The following is a 17,868-nucleotide window of genomic DNA, read 5'->3' as shown; positions in this document are numbered from 1 at the left end:
TCTTCCCCCAACCCCCCATTTCAACCAACTTTGACTCTTCTGTAATTTTTTTACCATAGCTCTACTAATGTTGTTTCTCACATTCTCTTTCCTAGCATATCTTATGCATATTTTTGGTATAAATTCTTATATCTCCACCTGATTCTGAAGATATTTTCACTTTCTTTTACTCTTGGTAGACCCAAAAAAGAAGATTGCCTGAAAACCATCACTACAAGAAAATTAATAACTACACTTTCTATTAAGTAAACTCAGATGTTAAAATTAAGATTCTTTCAGAATTCATCTCTTTTGGTAAGTTTTTTTTCCTGAACCAGACACAACTATAAAAGAGGTATAAGTCTGAGGTCTTGTTAGGATTCTGAATAAGGGAACATTTCTTAGTTACAATAACACCCTTAATTTGCAAGTCCAGAAACAAAGCTTCCACTGAAGAGGAGTTCTTAATTCAGGCCCATTTTCAGCAAAGACATACAATAAAAAAACCCTGAATTATGTCCAAAAACTATTCAAAAGTAAGGTTTCTATCACAACAAAGCCTTGCTCGTTAGCTGGGGATCCCAAACATACAAATACAACAATATCATAAGCAATGTTATTTTATTTTGTAGTCATGTGAAAGCACCTCTGAGATTCACTAAAAATGTGAGGAAATTAACGTGTACTGGTGGCAGGCTCAAACTCAGAATTTCAGCTTTTGATGAAATTTTTTGATCCAATTACTCAGCACCTCAAATAATATTTGATATTTGAAATAATCCTAAAATTTAATTGTAAAAAAAGCCACTAATTTCACGTGAAAGTTGGAGGATGCATGTGATTTTCATTTTCTTTATATGCCTAGGGGGTAGGTTGACAAACTGCTTTTTGGAAAGACGGTATTGATTTTAATGTTGACAGAAAGAAAGTGGAATCTGTTCTGAGGAACAGTGAGAAAACCAACAGGCCTAATTTTTAAAAATACAAACCTGAAAGTACAGATTGCATAACCAATGATCCAAGTCTTGAGAAATAAAATTTTCAATTTTTTTGAATCGGTCAACTTTGGAGTCATAATGGCCTCTGAGGAAGGGACATTTAAATTTTCCCTCCAAAGCACTAAAATTGTTGTCACACAAGGGAAAAGCTCCCCATCCCACTTCTCGATCAATCCATGTACAGGTCCCACGAAGAAGGAAGAGTTCAAAGAGAAGGACAATGCCTGGCTTCACAGCTTTTCTAGGTGGTAGAACCTAGCAAAGGAGGAAAAGAGAAGATTTATTAGTTATAAAAACATCACAAGGGAAACAGCTTTCTTTTATCATATAAGGCTCTACAAACTTCATACCTTTGAGCCAATTTTGCATGCTAAAACAATTAACAACAGCTCTCTTTCCACCAAATCATATATTTGGACAATTTTCCACTCTGACAGAAAATGCTGTGCTTTTTTTTTTCCATGCATTTTTGTGATTTCTTTTTTTCCCTTGGCTTTCTGAAAGCATTCGTTTTCTGTCTTTATTTACCAGTGGTGGAAAAACATTGCCACTAGGAAACTTTAAGACAGAGTGACAAGCCACCTTGGGAACCTGAGGTGTCCCCCTGCGAGGGCTCACTGAGATTCACCACTGAGGAGTTCTTGCAGCAACATTGGAGAGTTCATCCAAAAACCCAGTGAGAACACTCGCAGGCTTGCTCCTCACTGAGTCATAAACTCTTCTCCACCCAGTTCTGGGAATGATATTGGTACACAATAACCTTCCTCCTTAAAAATAAAGCAGGGAACCTCTTCTTGCAAAGTACGTGAACCTCAGGGTAGGGTCAAAAAGGATTTTGAGGTAGTAAATGCTCAGCATACCAAAGACTGGCTAATACTGTTTACACTTTTCATAAGATAGCTAGAGATATTCTTCTGAGCAGCTTGGAGCTGTGGAAGAGGGTTACCAATGCCTTAGGGCCCTGGAGCAATTATGTTCCCATGGCAAAGACTTGAAAATCAGGGGTGAAGAAACACCCTGAAGTAACGAATTTATGTAAATCCCTCTGTAAGTTTTGTTCTGTGAAGCAATGCAAGGTCATGGAAAAGAGGGTAGAGAAGGAAGCAGGGCAAAGATGAATACAAATAAGTCTGTTCCTATGCCACAATTTTAACTCTTTCCTTTAATTAATGTGGGAGTTGACCCAGGTCCTGTTGAACAGCTCTAGTACATTCAAAAGGGCAAATAAGACAAAAGCTAGAACATGGAAAGTGACTACCATCACACCTTGGCTAACAGCGCTGAAGGGTAATCACCTAGGGACAAGGGCAGCAAACACACCAGCTACACCTCTCACACAGCAAAACATCTGCTTCACCACCCCTCCTACACATTCTCCCAGATTATAGAAACTGAGACTGCCTAATCGCTTAAATAAACTGTCTTGGATGCTTCTCTATTAGAGACATTGTTCTGTTATTTGAATGTTTTCCACTTTTTATTGTTCCCATTTCAGTCCTCAAAGTTCATAGCAGCGAATGCCTTGGTACCTTTGCCTTGCAGAGACTCCCGATCAACCTTACCTTGCCTTCCAGCCTTTTCTCCTTCTCTCCTCCCTGTCAATTGGCATGTACTTGTAGAAGGCCACAATATTCAAGGGTATCCTCTGACTCTGAGTGTCCTGTAGGATGTACCCTTAGCACTTTTTGAAACTCAGAATAAAACCTCCAAATAGAAGATATCCATCTAAACCGATCACCCACTATTAAAAGCCTAAAATGCCAAAGTCTTCTTAAATTAGCAGGGATTTCCTCAGCCACAAATCTTTACTGCTTCAAATATTTCTGCACATAAGTACACACCTCAACGCAGCTCTTTCTTGACTGATATTTTTAATTGCAAGCATCCCTTTTTTATGCTCCTGATTGAGCAGTAAGCAATAAGTACAACTCAGGTACAGCCAAGCTTTTTCTCTCTCTTTTTCTGAAGCAGCTAAGGGATTTGCCCATACCAATAACTGCTATGTTAAGAGAAGATACATGTTCATAGTTGTGCTGCATTCTGTAATTTTTTTGAAGAGGTGAATAAAAATTATTATTTTAATAATATGCCTTCCTGTTTCAAGTTATATATTGTGATTAGATAATGGCAAGGGAGAGGAAGTCATTTAAGGAAATATTTTAAAACTATGAATATTGTCATTATTATGTAGGTGTACTTTATATTAATTATGTAAATATATTCTAAGACTTAGTATAGGCTTAAAATGAAACAGAAGCATCTGCTGAAAAATGCCATAACCCTGTGGCAGCTGCTATTAAACCATTAACAGTATCAGGTTTCATTTAAACCAGATTTACCATTTTCTATAACAGCCCGTGGGAAAGCTGAAAACATTAGGCACAAATTACTGACAAAAGAGATCCTTAATCAAGCCATACATTTCATTTGGCTAGCTGGGTGCTAGATAGTAACCTCCGTGCTACAAATTAAAGGTGGTGGTTACAAGGCTATGATCAAAGACAATTACCTGCATTACTGAACAATCCCAAGGCATAAGCAGCCGAAATCACTGCCGTATCACAACATCCCCTTTCGGTTTCTCCCTTGTTTCCCAGACTTACTCTTTTCTTCAGAATAACTCAACAGTACATGCTCTTCTGCCAGCCTGCCTACAAACAGACAGTGGTCAAGCTGTTGGTGTAAGGGTAATTGTGACTATTAAAAATTCATTGCTTTGTTTCCTGCTCATAGTTATTCTTCAGTTGCTACAAGTTCCCATCCTGGGCCTAGACTGCAAATTCGCTCCTTGGGACTGGAAGCATCCCTTTACTTACACAGTTACAGGAGCTGGATGTTTAAGTCATGCCATGATCCAAACACATAATGACAAAACATATAACAAGAAAAATAAGGATTTTGTCACACACCTGTGTGCTACAAAGCCTGAGGCTGTAAGATTCATTCTGGGAGTCCTCACACATGAACACTGGGTAGGACAGTGTCACACATCTCAGTGTACATGGTCAAATAAAACATACCTAACAAGTAAGAAATTTCTTTCTGTTGAATCTGTGTAAAAGTTCTGGCCAAGTCTCTGCCTGTTACTCTAACGCCGGTGTGCCAAGCATTCACGGGGGCGTCTGTGGGCTTTCATTTCCATCCTGACAATCACCAGGAGCATGATTCAAACAGGGGAACTCCTGTTTAGGAAGGGACAGCCAGGCTGAAGCAGGAGAGTTTCAAAAAGGTGGCAGGTCCCCTCAACAGCCCTATGTTAACCCTATTCCCACCGCCACAGTACATGCACGTCTCCATCACAGCCTGCTGTACCACAGCCCCGCAGGGTCAGACAGCCCTGGGAGGGAGCTCGGTGTTGTGCCACCTGCCCTTCATTAGCTTCCTCCTAGGCGGCAAGCCTGAGAGCAGGGATTTGGGGCACAGCCAGCATAACCCCTAGGCATAGAGGCACAAAGGCATTTAGGCATGTAGCTCCAATTGAAATCCACGGTCCTTAAGTGTCTGCATGCCTCTGTGGGCTTGGGCAGTCATGCTCAGGTACAGGGCAGGGAACAGCTCGGGTGGTTAGAGGAAGAGGGGAATCAGTAATTGCTCACTTTCTCTCATCAGAGACCCAGGGCCCTGGGAGAAAACGGGAAGGGATGTTTTCTGGAGCTGAGGGAGAAGATGCATCCACAGAGAACGCTGCCTGGCTCGGGGCAGTGCCTGGGATGGGCAAGGCACAGGGAGCTCAAACTAATCAGTTTGTTTTGATGGACTGCTTTGTTTCTGAAGGAAAAAAAAAAAAGACAGCTACATTTTCCCTGCTTGTGGCAACCTCTTTTGAGGCACCATTTGGTAAGTTTGTCCACAAGCTTGCACCAACACTGTTGATGCTTAAAGAGAGCATACTACATAAATACAGTTTTCTGAGTTTTAACGGGTCTACTTTCTAGCACCTTACCTCGCTGTTTCTCCTTGCTAGAGTAAAATTTCCATTGAGGTCTGTGAGGTATATAGCCTTTTACAGTGCTATGAAAGCATCTAGTGCCCAGTTTTTACTGGTGTAATTTCTTTTGCAGAGAGATGCAGCAAAGAATAAATAATGCTTGTACGTGCCTTCACAGGCACAAGTAATTCTTCTTAGTCTGCAGTTAACAGTGTTGCATTTAATTGAATTAAATCATAGTGAACTAAAATTATCTCTTGCAACTATTTCTGAATTCAACCGTTTTATATCAGTTTTATTGTAATACATCTTACTTCCCCATATGCCACCATAATTTCAGCAAAGAAATCGTTTACTCGAGAGAGAGAATGAATTCTATTTGAATATTTTAGTAAACAGATCCAGTGTGAGGATTTTGGAGTTTTTGTCTGACATACTCTTGGGCTTTAACCTTGTCAGAGAAGAAATAAACCTTTGCTTCTCTCCTCTGCACCTTCAAATGTTTTCAAATTAGAGGAAAAAGGACAAAAGTTTCATTACTTAATTCACATAACACAAAAATGCTACCACTAAACACATACAATTCAAATGGACTGAAGTGAATTAGAATATGCAAAGGCAATTCAATGTTTACTTATTACACAGAAGAATCTTGCAAAACACCATATAAATTAACAGCTCACCATTTCTGATTATGAAAACTGTGGCAAATGAACCTCACTGGTGTAAAACATGGCTAGAAAATCATTTAAATAGGAAGCGGTTCCCATCGAACTATTTCATTAACAAATAAACAATTACTTCACTATGTAAAATGAATAGTGCTGGAGATTAGGCTGTTATTGCCAAAATAAGGTGGAGCTTTCACGACCAGATGTCAAGCCCTCCCTGTTTACGTGCAAGGCCAGCATACAGGCAGAGGGAAGGGCATTCTTGGGAAGTGTTTATGTAACTTTGAAATTTATAAAAGGCCAGAGGGGAGGGAATAGAAACACAGACTGAGGTAAAAATAAAATATCATGTTATTAAGGTTTTCCAAAAGCCCTATCTATCATCAGAATGTCCCGGAGTAGCTGGAAACTTACTTCCCCAGCTTTCCATTGCTGCCTGTCTGTAAACAGGTATCTGAATACAGAATAACGTACAAATCAAAGGAGGACTGTGCAGTGCACTATCATTCATTTCCCCCTATATATTTTTTTTTCTATTTTCTGAAAAAGAGAACAGACCTTTCAAGCCTGACATAGGTCAAATGACTCCCTGACTCCTCTCGCTGCAGCTTGCAGCTCTCCTTAAACCTTTATCCAGTACCACCATCTTTCCCATGATCCAGTATCCCAACTTCCCTGATTGTGGCGACCAGAAGTGGTTGCAGCACTGCACATGAGTTCGGGATCATGGATGAGCTTCACGGAGCACAGGGCAGCAGTATCTGTATGCAGGCAATTTATTCACCACTCTCAGTCCTGCAGCAGTGGCAGCAAGCAGGATTTCTCCTGATGTGCTATGCCAAAGCACCCTGGGCGCCTTCCCAGACCCGCATCCAGTGCCCTGATGGAAACAACTCCTGCCCTCTCCCATTCTACCAGAGCAGGGACAATTCCCTGCCATTTCTCTTTCCTCTAGGAGAAATAATTCAGAGTGTAGTTAACTCCAGCAGCATCTCATGCAGCACGACTACCTTACACCAGAGGACCAGAATCTGGCCTTTTATCTTCCCAAATACAGGGGAATAATGTTTGCATTCTGTGAGCTTTAGCCTCTGCATCTGTTGCTAATTGTCCCAGCACATCTGCTGCTAATTCTTTTCTGTTCTTTGACCAGCAGGGAGTAGTAATGTATGGTACAGTCAGCGCTATCCACCCAGAGCATTTCTGGTGATATACCGCTGGCCTGGGCAGATTCTGACCTCATCTTGCGAGGGGAAAGATTGTCTTTGTAAGAGGAAGGCAAGAACCCCTGTTCCTTCTCACGCCACTCCCATCTCACTTATTTATTCCTGAGATTGATTCCAGCACGGTCAGAGCATGAGTTTCCCGGGATAACGTAGGCCACCGACACGAAACAGCAGAGTTTATTTCTTTTGTGTCAAGAGGACACGTACTTTCCTCAGAAACCACTCGGAGCCAAGGAGTCTCATGAAGACATGGCTCATTTGGCACGCAGGCCTGAGTCACACAGCAGAGCTGCTCTGCCTAACCCAGGCTCTGGTGCAGGAGTAGGCAGCTTTCTTCTCCTTTTTGCTCCACCAGCTGCTCCATCTTGGGTCTCTTTCCTGATGCTGTCCTGGATTCCCCATCACACCTCACATAGCACAGCATCCCCTTCCTTCTCAAGCTTCTGTGCAGCCTGGGACACAGCAGCGCTTCCTTCACCAGGGAAGCTGTGCCAATGTGGAGTTCACACTCCTGCAGTATTTCCTGGGTGGTCCAGACCTGGTCGGGCTCTGCTCTCTTTCCAGGGGGTCAGCTAACAGCCCCCTCCAGCAAAGAAACAGGAAGACCGACTCCTTATAACAAATTCCCTTTTCTTTGTGTGCTCTGCTTAAAAATTGCACATTTAAACAGGATTATTTTTTGTTCTTTTTGTGGCATAAAGTACGCTTCCCATTTCTGTAGTACGGCTTTGCAACTAACCTGCTCATCCTGAGTTCACAGATAACTATTTAATACATGAAATGCTTCAAAACTAGATATTTTATTTAAAAAAAAAAAGTGTATTCTCAGGGTGTTTTGGTGGCTCCCACAACTTGCATATATCAACCAAAACACGGCTTAAGCCCCTTTTCACAGTTCCAGACTGTCAGCTCTGGTGAGTCATGTAATTGCTCCATTTTTCCACTCACAGCATTTTTTGTTGGGGTCGGCATTTATTTTGTTCTTGGTGTCCTCTGTTGTTTGGAGTTTACTTGGAGCTAAGGATACAGGCAGAGGCTGCTGCATTCTGCCTTCCCACTGATCTGCCACAGATAATATATGACTTTTGTACAACTATTGTATCCTATGGCTCACGTCAAGCTCTCTTACAGATATAATTTCCCATTAGGTAGGGAATAGGCCATGGAGTGGTCCAAAATGAAAGCCTGTCCCTAGACGGTCCTGATTTTTAACATATGTCTGCTAGATTTTCCAATGCAGACCACATACCTTACCCTAGTTAGATATGATGCATTATAATGTAGGCCACATTTCTGAGGTCTTTGGGCAGTATGTGTTGGTCTAAGCTGAAGGAGCATGCACAGTACAGTCCAGTGGGTGTTTCCAAGAACTTCTCCACCAGTGCACAATGACTAGACAACATGTGAAAAGTAACTCCAATTAATTACTGAAAACAAAACCTGGGGTAAGTAGTAACCATTTGCATATGTGAATCAATTGCATAATGCTATATAAGGTAGATGCAATAGATTCTGATATGCGATGGCTTTGTACTGTCAGCACACCAGACTTAATTAATCCCTTCAAGTCTTCACACAGTGCTGGAAACGGAGCTTTCCACATTGGGAAAGTCCATCTATGGGCCACAAAGGTCTCCAGAGAAACCACCTGGCTGCAGCCAGTGGATGGAACAGGATCTGTGCACAGCACTGCACTGGGCCAAAGAAGCTCCCCATGACACTTTCTGCTGGGCCCACATCAAGGAGAAAGACTCACGGCCATTTGGGGAGAAGAGCGCTATTGAAGGGCTAGCAGCCAGCCCAAGAAGCGTGGGGGTCTTGGCCCCATGGTGTAAGCAGCGCCCAGTCTGAGGGCTGCTCACAGCACGCCACAGAGGTCTGTCCCCAGGATGGCACAGTGGCGTGACATAGCCGGAACAGAATTTTTCTGAAAATATGTTTTGAGGAGCTGTTGCAAAAAGACATTTAGCAAATAGCAAAGACCAAAACTCCAAACAAACTCAGATAAACAAAACAGAAGCAGTAATAAGAATGTGTTCCTGCTGTGTGAAAAAAACTTCAAACCTTCAGTCTTCAAATAAATACAAGCATCTGTCTAAGCTTAGTTCTTGCATTTACCAAAAGGTTCACGTAGCACCTTATCATCCCAACTGCAAATAATTGCATCCAGGGAAAATTTAAGTGTCTCTCACTTTGAAAGTCCTCTGGCACTGCCAAGCATTATTACTTCCTATCTTTTTTCATAGTGTATCAAACTCTCATGTTAGGCCCTATAAAGTGTCCTAGAGCTAAATGTTCTTCATCTGTGCCAGCATTACGCTCAAGAATAAAATGGGGGGAGGGGGGAGGGAGAGAAAAAGTTTGTGCTCTAGTTTTCCTAATGATACCTTGTTTTGTAATTACTAAAAGCATTACAGTCCTTAGCTGCTGACACACAGAAAATGAGGTCCTTGAAACTGTTTCTTTCATCATATTTTAAGAATTAGTACCTTAGGTCATGTTAATCAGTTTCTGATATATGTAGTTTTCAAAATGCACTTCAGGGAAGAAAATGCTGGAAATGACTAATAACAACAAAGATATGAATTTTATTTATTATATATCTAACTCCAAATATGAACATTACTAAAGTACTTTGCCATCTTAAGTATTTAGGAAGCCTTAAATAAAAAATAAATCTACCTCATTCAGTGAAATAGAACATCCTCTTTTTCCAAGCAAAAGAGTTCAAATTTATTAATTTTGTAGCTATACTTTAAAATGAGCGTCAGCCCCTGCTAGACGACTACATGATAAGTGTCCTGAAACTTCAGGAAAAGGCACTAAATTTTTCACAGCATTTGTGTTTCATTTTCAGTGTAATAAAAATATGGTGCCCTTTTAATAATGAATAATAGATCTCCTGGTATGATTTACATGTGTGGATTAAATGTCATGTTTGAAAAGTTGCTGTTTTATTCGTATTGAATTTCCCTCAAGTAAAACAAAATGGTACCCAGCTACTGTTATAATATTGCTAGTACCTTGCCACACGGATACATAAATATTAACCGGTTGATATACTCTAAAAATCTACAGATCTGTGAACTGTTCTGTCAGGAACTGTGGCTTTATATGCACATGAACTGATTTAGTGTTATCCCAAGTTCCAGGTATGTTGGGGAAAATGCATAGTGCCAGTGCTCACATACTTCTGGAGCTCACTTTTTTTTTTTTGCTGAAGTGCTGATTTTGGAAGTCTGGCACAGAAGTAAGGACCAATGCAGAATGGGTGCAGCAGGACTGGGGTTAAAAAGCAGCTTGGGAAACCCAGCACTGACTCAGTTTTGGAGAAGAGGAGGCTCAGAGGTGACCTTATTGCCGTCTACAACTACCTGAAGGGAGGTTGTAGTGAAGTGTGAGTCAGCCTCTTCTCCCGGGCAACTAGCAATAGGACAAGAGGACACAGCCTCAAGCTTCACCAGGGGAGGTTCAGGTTGGACATTAGGAAGCATTTCTTCTCAGAAAGGGTTATTAGACATTGGAATGGGCTGCCCAGGGAGGTGGTGGAGTCACCATCTCTGGATATGTTTAAAAAAAGCCTGGACATGGCACTTAGTGCCATGGTCTAGTTGACAGAGTGGTGTCAGGGCAATGGTTGGACTCGATGATCCCAGAGGTCTCTTCCAACCTGGTTGATTCTGTGATTCTGTAATTGTCTCTGCTTCTCCTCAGCAGTGCTAGACTGACATCTCAGGTGACTGGACAGCTTAATGAATGTTTTTTAAATGTCACTTGCAGGCAGTCTCATTGGCTTACAGCGCTCTTCATAATAGCTGAAAATTTCCTACATGAACTTCCCCTTCTGAACAAAAACTCGCTTCCTAACAGGCAGTATTTCTTCTGGAAAATCACTCCAGAAATATTTAAAATTTATTGCAAATACTTGAAATAGGAACATCTCCCTTAAAGGTCCCTTCTCACAGTAGGTGAAACTTGCGATGTACAACAAAATATTTTGGTCCTGATAATTGAAATTATAGCTGAGAAGAGAAGCATTTTAACCACACTCCAATTTTTATTCCATTGAAGCTAATGAATATTTTGACTCTGAAAAGTGAGGATTTGTTCTTCTTATTGTAATTGCTTCATACAACTCTTTTAATGTTTACTGAACTAACTTAAGAAAAGCTGACTAAAAACAAAAACCAAACCACTTTTTCTTTTTCTGAACAAAATTAAATTTTTGCACACCGCAACTCGTTTGTGCTCTTCAAGTCACCATTAAGCTGAAAAATGTAATTTGGACTTGCTAACACTGGGACATGAATACTATGGAGTAATAAGATGCTACTTCAAATACACTGTGAACAAAAAATGTTTACTGACTGCTTAGGTCTTATCTATAGCAGGATCTTAGCCTCCATGAGACCGCAATAAGGAAATTATACTTGTAAAATCCTTGGTTTAGTGTAAAGATGATGCAGTCACATCTGTGCTGGTGCTGCCAAGGAAAATCTAGTTGTGGTAACTGCCTTAATAGATGCATAGTAAACATCTCATCTCCTTCCTGTCCTCTCCTTACTCAGCTTTCATTCCAGACCTGAGAAAAATCAGGCAGCACAAGAGTATATTGAAAGTTTAAGAACAAAGCTACTTTACCACCAGAGTTAACCTACTGCATTTTTTGAATCTCAGCTTGAGTTCACATTCAGTATGTGTTATAATGTAGGTGAAGCTTCAACAAAGCTCTTGCTTCCCCTAAACCAAACAGCATTAACCCATCTAAGTCTAAAGTCTTCTTGCATAAACTAAATACACATAAACATCCTTGAAATGCTGGGTCTAAAACAAGTCCACTTCAGACCATGCTGTTAGTTGCTATTCCTAAAATTGTAGTCATTTGAAACAGCAATTGCATTTTATCCCAATCCAAAGCATTCATTCATGTTTTGTCCAGCATAATTTAAGTAAAACAATGACTCATGTGACTGTCTGAAAGCCAAATAAAATTCAACTGGAGCTATTAGGAGCCACTGTCTAATACGTAGTCAGAGGTTATTGGGGGAGGTAGGCTGACAAACTAAAAAGGAGGACAGTGAAGGAGGGGAAAGAAGGGAAGCTGGCAAGCTGGAGCAAAGAACATTGATTAATGAACAAAAAACATTTTTGAAAGGTCGGGTGCGCAAGTCAGACTAGCCCTGAGGCAGATCTAACTTACATGACCAGCACTTTCTGTACGCAGCAGGTAACCCATGCTGACACCAACTTTGCCGACATGACAGGGTTATTATTTTTGGATGGAAGTAGTGTTCTGGAACAATTTCTCTAATATGTTAGTTAAAACTAAGCTCTCCTTCAATATCAAGCATGCATGTCTTCATTTTCACCATGTTTACACTGAACTCCTATCATTATTCCAGCCGATGAAGGAAAAAGCTTATTCTCCATTTGTGAGCACTTGTATTTTCCCCCCTGTAACATATCCCAGGGCAGCAGTGCTATATATAAGATCTTGTTCAAACCCAGATGCTTATCTGGAGCTTATCACTAAGACCTCACTACTTTTTTAAGTTTTAACTTTTTTTTAACTTTTTTAACTTTTAAGTTTTGCAGTAGGTGTTAACCATCCGAAGCTTAAAATTTGCCTCATCTCAGCACGGACCCTAAGGGTTTATTTTGCAACATACCTTAAGGCTATGGGCCAATATGAAGGTGGAAGAACAGAAAAGTAGAATCGTTCAGGGTAAAACACCTACGTCTTCAAAATGAGCTGGTGAAGGGGGTTCTCTCAAATTATGACATTAAGATTTTGCTGTCAGTATACAGTAAAGAAGACAGGGAATCATCAGAAGATCATTTAGTACAACTTCTTCCATTCCTGCATTTTAAGTAGACTTGCCAGAGACCTGCACCCTGGTTCACTAGACTAAAAGTGAAGTTTGGTGAATATGTTAATTAAATGTCCTCTGTGAGGCTCAAAGAGGACTTTAAAGCAAACTCTTGGAAACTGGTAAAACTACCAAGCATTTCTCTCAGACCTTTGAATGAAGCATAATAGCCACCTCTAAGCAGTTACTGAGGTGTCCACACAAGCCAGTAGAGACTTAACAGAAAGACAAGTACATGGACTTTGCCCATATTCCTCATAAATCCATGTCAGGAGTTCCTATGCGTTGAGGAGCAGCAGCTGGACTTGTTCAGATTGACCCATCCAACTAGTTCTTGCTTAGTACCAATAACAGAGTCATGCAGTTTTGAAGGGGGGACATTCCCCAGGCAGGAGCAAAAGGAGCAGGCCAGACCCAGGACAAATATGATGATGAAAGCTAGAGGCAGGGCATGCTGGAGTCATTCAATCGTACTGCCCATAGTGTTCTCCTTTCAATGAAGCGTGAGAAGACAGTACCTTGTCTTCAAGGCAGTAAGGAGGATGTGTGCTCCTGCCTAGGGAGGAATCTCAACTTGGTGATTTCTCTGACAGATACATGTATTTGTTTTAACATCATGCAACAGTCACATTCACAATTTCCCTCTCTATATGCGTGATTCTTTTCATACCAACAGCTGTATTTACAGACACTGTTCATTATATTTTACAGATGATAAACAATTAAAAAGCAGAAAATGTGACTTAGCAGTACTTTATGTATCACAAACCCAATAGCTGAAATGACCTATACACAAGTAACTGAAAGCATCAGTGCCATACATAAGTGTTGCTTTATCTAAAAAGGGACTGTCTGTTCAGTATCCACACAACATTTCACACAGCAGAAAGGGTGGAGGAGAAAATCTACCATTCAGGCCGTACTGCAAAATAAATAATTGAAAGTGGAAAAGACTCTCCTTCTCATTCAACCAATGTCTCATAACACAAAAAAAAAAAACACACAGAGAGATGGAGGTTGGTTTTCAAACCATAAAGAAGCTTTCATGTACCAGAGAGTTTATCTGAGACCAATGTTTCAACCAGCAATAGGCATTAGCTACAACAGTGAGCAACTGACACACAACCATCCTGCCACGCACAGCATGCTTAGGCAGGAAAATATGTGTGCCTCAGTCACAAAAGACAGAATAAAGCCTCAAGTGTTTGGGCTCCTTCCAAAATAATCCAAATGCTGCTTTTTTGGCAAATGGGGGTCAATGGAGCTAAAAACTCACAGAAGGATTTGGGCATTCGTGTGTTTATATACACCCACTCGTTCATTTATTATTCTAAAGCTACTTTACAGAAATCAAATTACATAGCTGACAAGCTGCATAGATAAGAAAGAATAAAAGTAAAATTTAAAATTAGCTGACAACGCTACATGATGTAGTGTATATTTGGCACTTTTAGGGTGAGTGATGAGGGTTAACCTAGGGGAAAAAAAATTGCACCTTCCTAAATTGCACCTTAAATTATTAAATAAATTATGAACATGATGGAATGCATTAAATATATAAGCCCGAAGGAGAAAGAGCGGATGTGTTTTAACTTTCAAAGCAAAGACAGCATATTTAAGAAACGTTGCTTACTGTCTGGATACTTTGTCCAAAGTAGATTTCAGTGTTGTAGAAGTTTCCATCGTGACTAACAGGCAACGTTGTCCTGGCCCAAGGCTGGTCCTTCAGTTTGGGCCACTCCAGTGAGCCACCACCCAAGCGGCTGAGAACAGAAACTTTGAGGGTGTAGTGGCCTTTAGGGACCTTATCTTTGACTCCCCTCAGGCATTTGATGTGAATTTCTATTGGCTGTGGTGTCTTGGAGCAGTCAGCCTAGGGAGAAAGCTCTGAGTTACTGACCCGGGTTGAGCTGACTTTAACCATACAATTAGCAAGAACAAATTTCTTCAAGAAAATAACTACTGAAAACCAGACAACATGCTTCTTGTTCAACCTGCAATTACCTATTGCTAACTGAGGATCTGCAGTTAGGGAGGTCAAAAGTCATAGAGACGACAGATAAAAAAATAATACAAATACTACTGATAAAATGTTCGTCATCCTTGGGGGAAGGTGGAGCTGTTGAAGTATGACACCAGAAGCTATTATTCTGCAATAATAAGGCAGAATTAACTGGAAGACACCACCTTCAAAAATGCCTTGCAAGACAGGCACAATACATGATGTGATGAGCAGGCTACAGGCACAGAGTGAAAGACAGGGCAGGCCACGTTTTTATACTAATTAGTAGCCTTGCCAAAACTATTAGTGCTGTGTAATATGCAGACTATCCTTTCACCTTCTGATTATCATATAATCAGATTCTTTTAAAAACAGTAATCAAAGTGCAACACGTGTAGCGTTTAATAACAACTCCCTAAGGGAACCTTTATTCCAAGTCCAGACAAAAGGAAACATCTGCTGCTTGCTGTTGACAAGATGTTGTCTGAGTTACAGAATGTTTAGTATGAAAAAAATGCTGTGCTGCGTATCAGAAATGCCTTTCTGGTGCTTTCCTTGTATGCTCAGCTCACAGCGCGGAGTTTGGGAGAGGGGAACAGACACAGTGGTACGATCCTTACAAGTTTTGCCTGAGTAAAGGCATAGTGTCTGTCCCACTATGCCAGCAGATACTTCAGTGCTGCCCAAATGCAAGCTGCAGGGTCAGGCACATAACAGGGAGTCCCAGTTTGGCTCCAGCATTGACTTCAATGGATAAAATTGCTTCTGCAATAACTAATTATTTAGTGCTTCAAAATCAGCAATTATTCTCCCCCCAAAGAATCGATTTCTTCCATTATTTTGAGAAAACAGTAGTGCTAGTTCTTCTTCTTTTAAGGCAATGTGATACAAGAACCCATGCCACACTACAGAATCAAATGGCTACCTTGACTACTAGGTTTAGTAGTCTCACAGTTTAAGCCTACAGTAGCTAATAATCTCTTCTTTAATCCTGTCTTGGATTTATTTTGGAAGAGATAGTGTATTTCCATATAGATAGAAAGCTTCTAGAATTAAATTAAGCAGTTAAATAAACAGTTGAATTTGTTAAACTTCTTTTGTTTCTCAACACAAACCATACTTAACAACTAATCTGAATGACAATTATTTTCAGCTTAATTAGAAAATCTTAATTAACAATGCAGATTTAACCTTAATATTTTTGGTTTCTGAATCATATATAAAAAAATTAACATTATGTGAATAAATAAGACAATCTTTTTAAACCTCAAGGCAGGATTACTGATGCAGGCAGACTTTGTTATTAAACACATTCTAAATTAAACGCCTCTATGAATTTTATACTGAAATATATTGTGATAGTTTTGCATGCCAAATGTGACATTTTGTATTTTAGATTCATCTTCTGTAGTAATTTTGGAAATGTCATACAAACAAAGATTTTGTCATTTACCAATGGAATTACTATGCATGGCCGGTTAGCCATCTCTTTTCTGGCTCTTCTGGTTGTTTCAAGTCAGCAAGCCATAAAAAATCTTTATCTCTCTGAAACACAGCAATTTGGAAGATAATCGAATAGTGACTGGGGGGCAGAAACGCCAGTCTGAGGAATTATACCACAATCTCTCTTGCATTTACAACCTTCCTCAAAGCGAGTGTCAGTCGAGTAGGAAAAGGAGACAGAAGATTCATCATATTTCAAGCCTGTCTCATTTGCACGGTGGCATAGCTGTCTCATCTCCTGCTGAAAGACTTTGCTTGGCCAGCGCTGACAAACTGTTTTGAAGAACTCTTGCCATGCCTAAATGATTCATCATTAATAGCTTTAGACATTCTCTTTAAGCATATGGTTACTTCTGCTGGAAAGCGTATTTTGAAACCTGCTAAATTCTGTCCTCTTAAACTAAGAAAAGGAAAAAAAAAAAGAAATAATAATGCAACGCAACTGACCTAGTCATTTAGCAGTTCGCATCAGGGAAAAGAGCACTCATGGAGAACCTCACCTTCCCACAAGGTCCTGCTGCTCCATTTAATCCAGTATTCACACCTGCAAGGTTACCAAAGCTGGCTACCATTTCTTCTTCACATCCATTCTCCTCTTCTTTCCATGGCTGACTTCTCACTCTGCAGTAGTTAGAAAGGGAAGAGGGAAGAAGAACTGAAAAGAAATTACCTACGACACAGACACAGAAAGCGCTTGCTGTTGGAAATACATCACAGTTTGATGTTCTGCTTGAATATATCATAAGCATCGCAGGGCACCCAGGAAAAACAACAGTGTGCCAAAGCAGAGAAATGTCTAGGCTTCAAAAAGTCGCATATGAAAAATGTAGTCACAGCCCCAGTAACACGACCAATATTTGTCAGTCTGTGCCACAGGTTGACATAAGGAACCTAAAGTTTCACTGCCCGCACATAATCAACTCTGTCTGGCGTTGGGGCTCAGGTTCTAGGTTAAGAATATTAAAGTAGGAAGCCATTGCCTCTGTTGACACTTTGAGGACCGACTGACAGCTTCAATAAACTGATATTGGTTTTTGGAAACCATTGGTTTCTTGGAGATTGGGTTGCTTTAAACCACTGAAAAAAATCTTATTATATATATAAATCCTACCCTTTTAAAAAAAAACAAAATAAATTTAAGTATAAATCTTATGTCATTTATAAGTCTTCTAAAAGGCCTTATTTTATATATATTAAAAACTATATATATAAATTATACGTCATGCATATGTATACATACACACACTGATTTTACAACCATTAAACGTTCCTTGCCATTCATATGTTAACTCCTTGTGTAGTTAAAAAGTAATTTGGGGGGGGGGGAATTAGATCAAAGATTTTTTTCTTAAAGAGAGGTCCCTGTAGCAAAACAATGCCAGCAAATAGTGTAAGAACAGCCCTACAATGGATAACCCAACACTGCCCTGCCTAGTGCACAGGATACACGAAAGGCACAGTACACTACGGGGAAAGCCTTGCTCCTAGAGCACAGCAGGAGCAAATGCAAAACGAAGTCATTTACAATAAGCACTATAAAGCTGTATGCTTCGGCATAGACACAGAACTGTGAGAAATTCCTCTGTCCCTACTCAGCACCAGTATCTAAATAGAAATGGTCCTGAGTAAAAACATCTGCAGATGCTCTGCTGACTTCAAAACACTTCAGCTTTTGCTTCCACAACCCACTT

The sequence above is a fragment of the Nyctibius grandis genome, chromosome 3 (genome assembly GCF_013368605.1).
Source record: "Nyctibius grandis isolate bNycGra1 chromosome 3, bNycGra1.pri, whole genome shotgun sequence".
Classification (NCBI taxonomy): domain Eukaryota; kingdom Metazoa; phylum Chordata; class Aves; order Nyctibiiformes; family Nyctibiidae; genus Nyctibius; species Nyctibius grandis.
Note: the sequence above shows the minus strand (reverse complement) of the source record.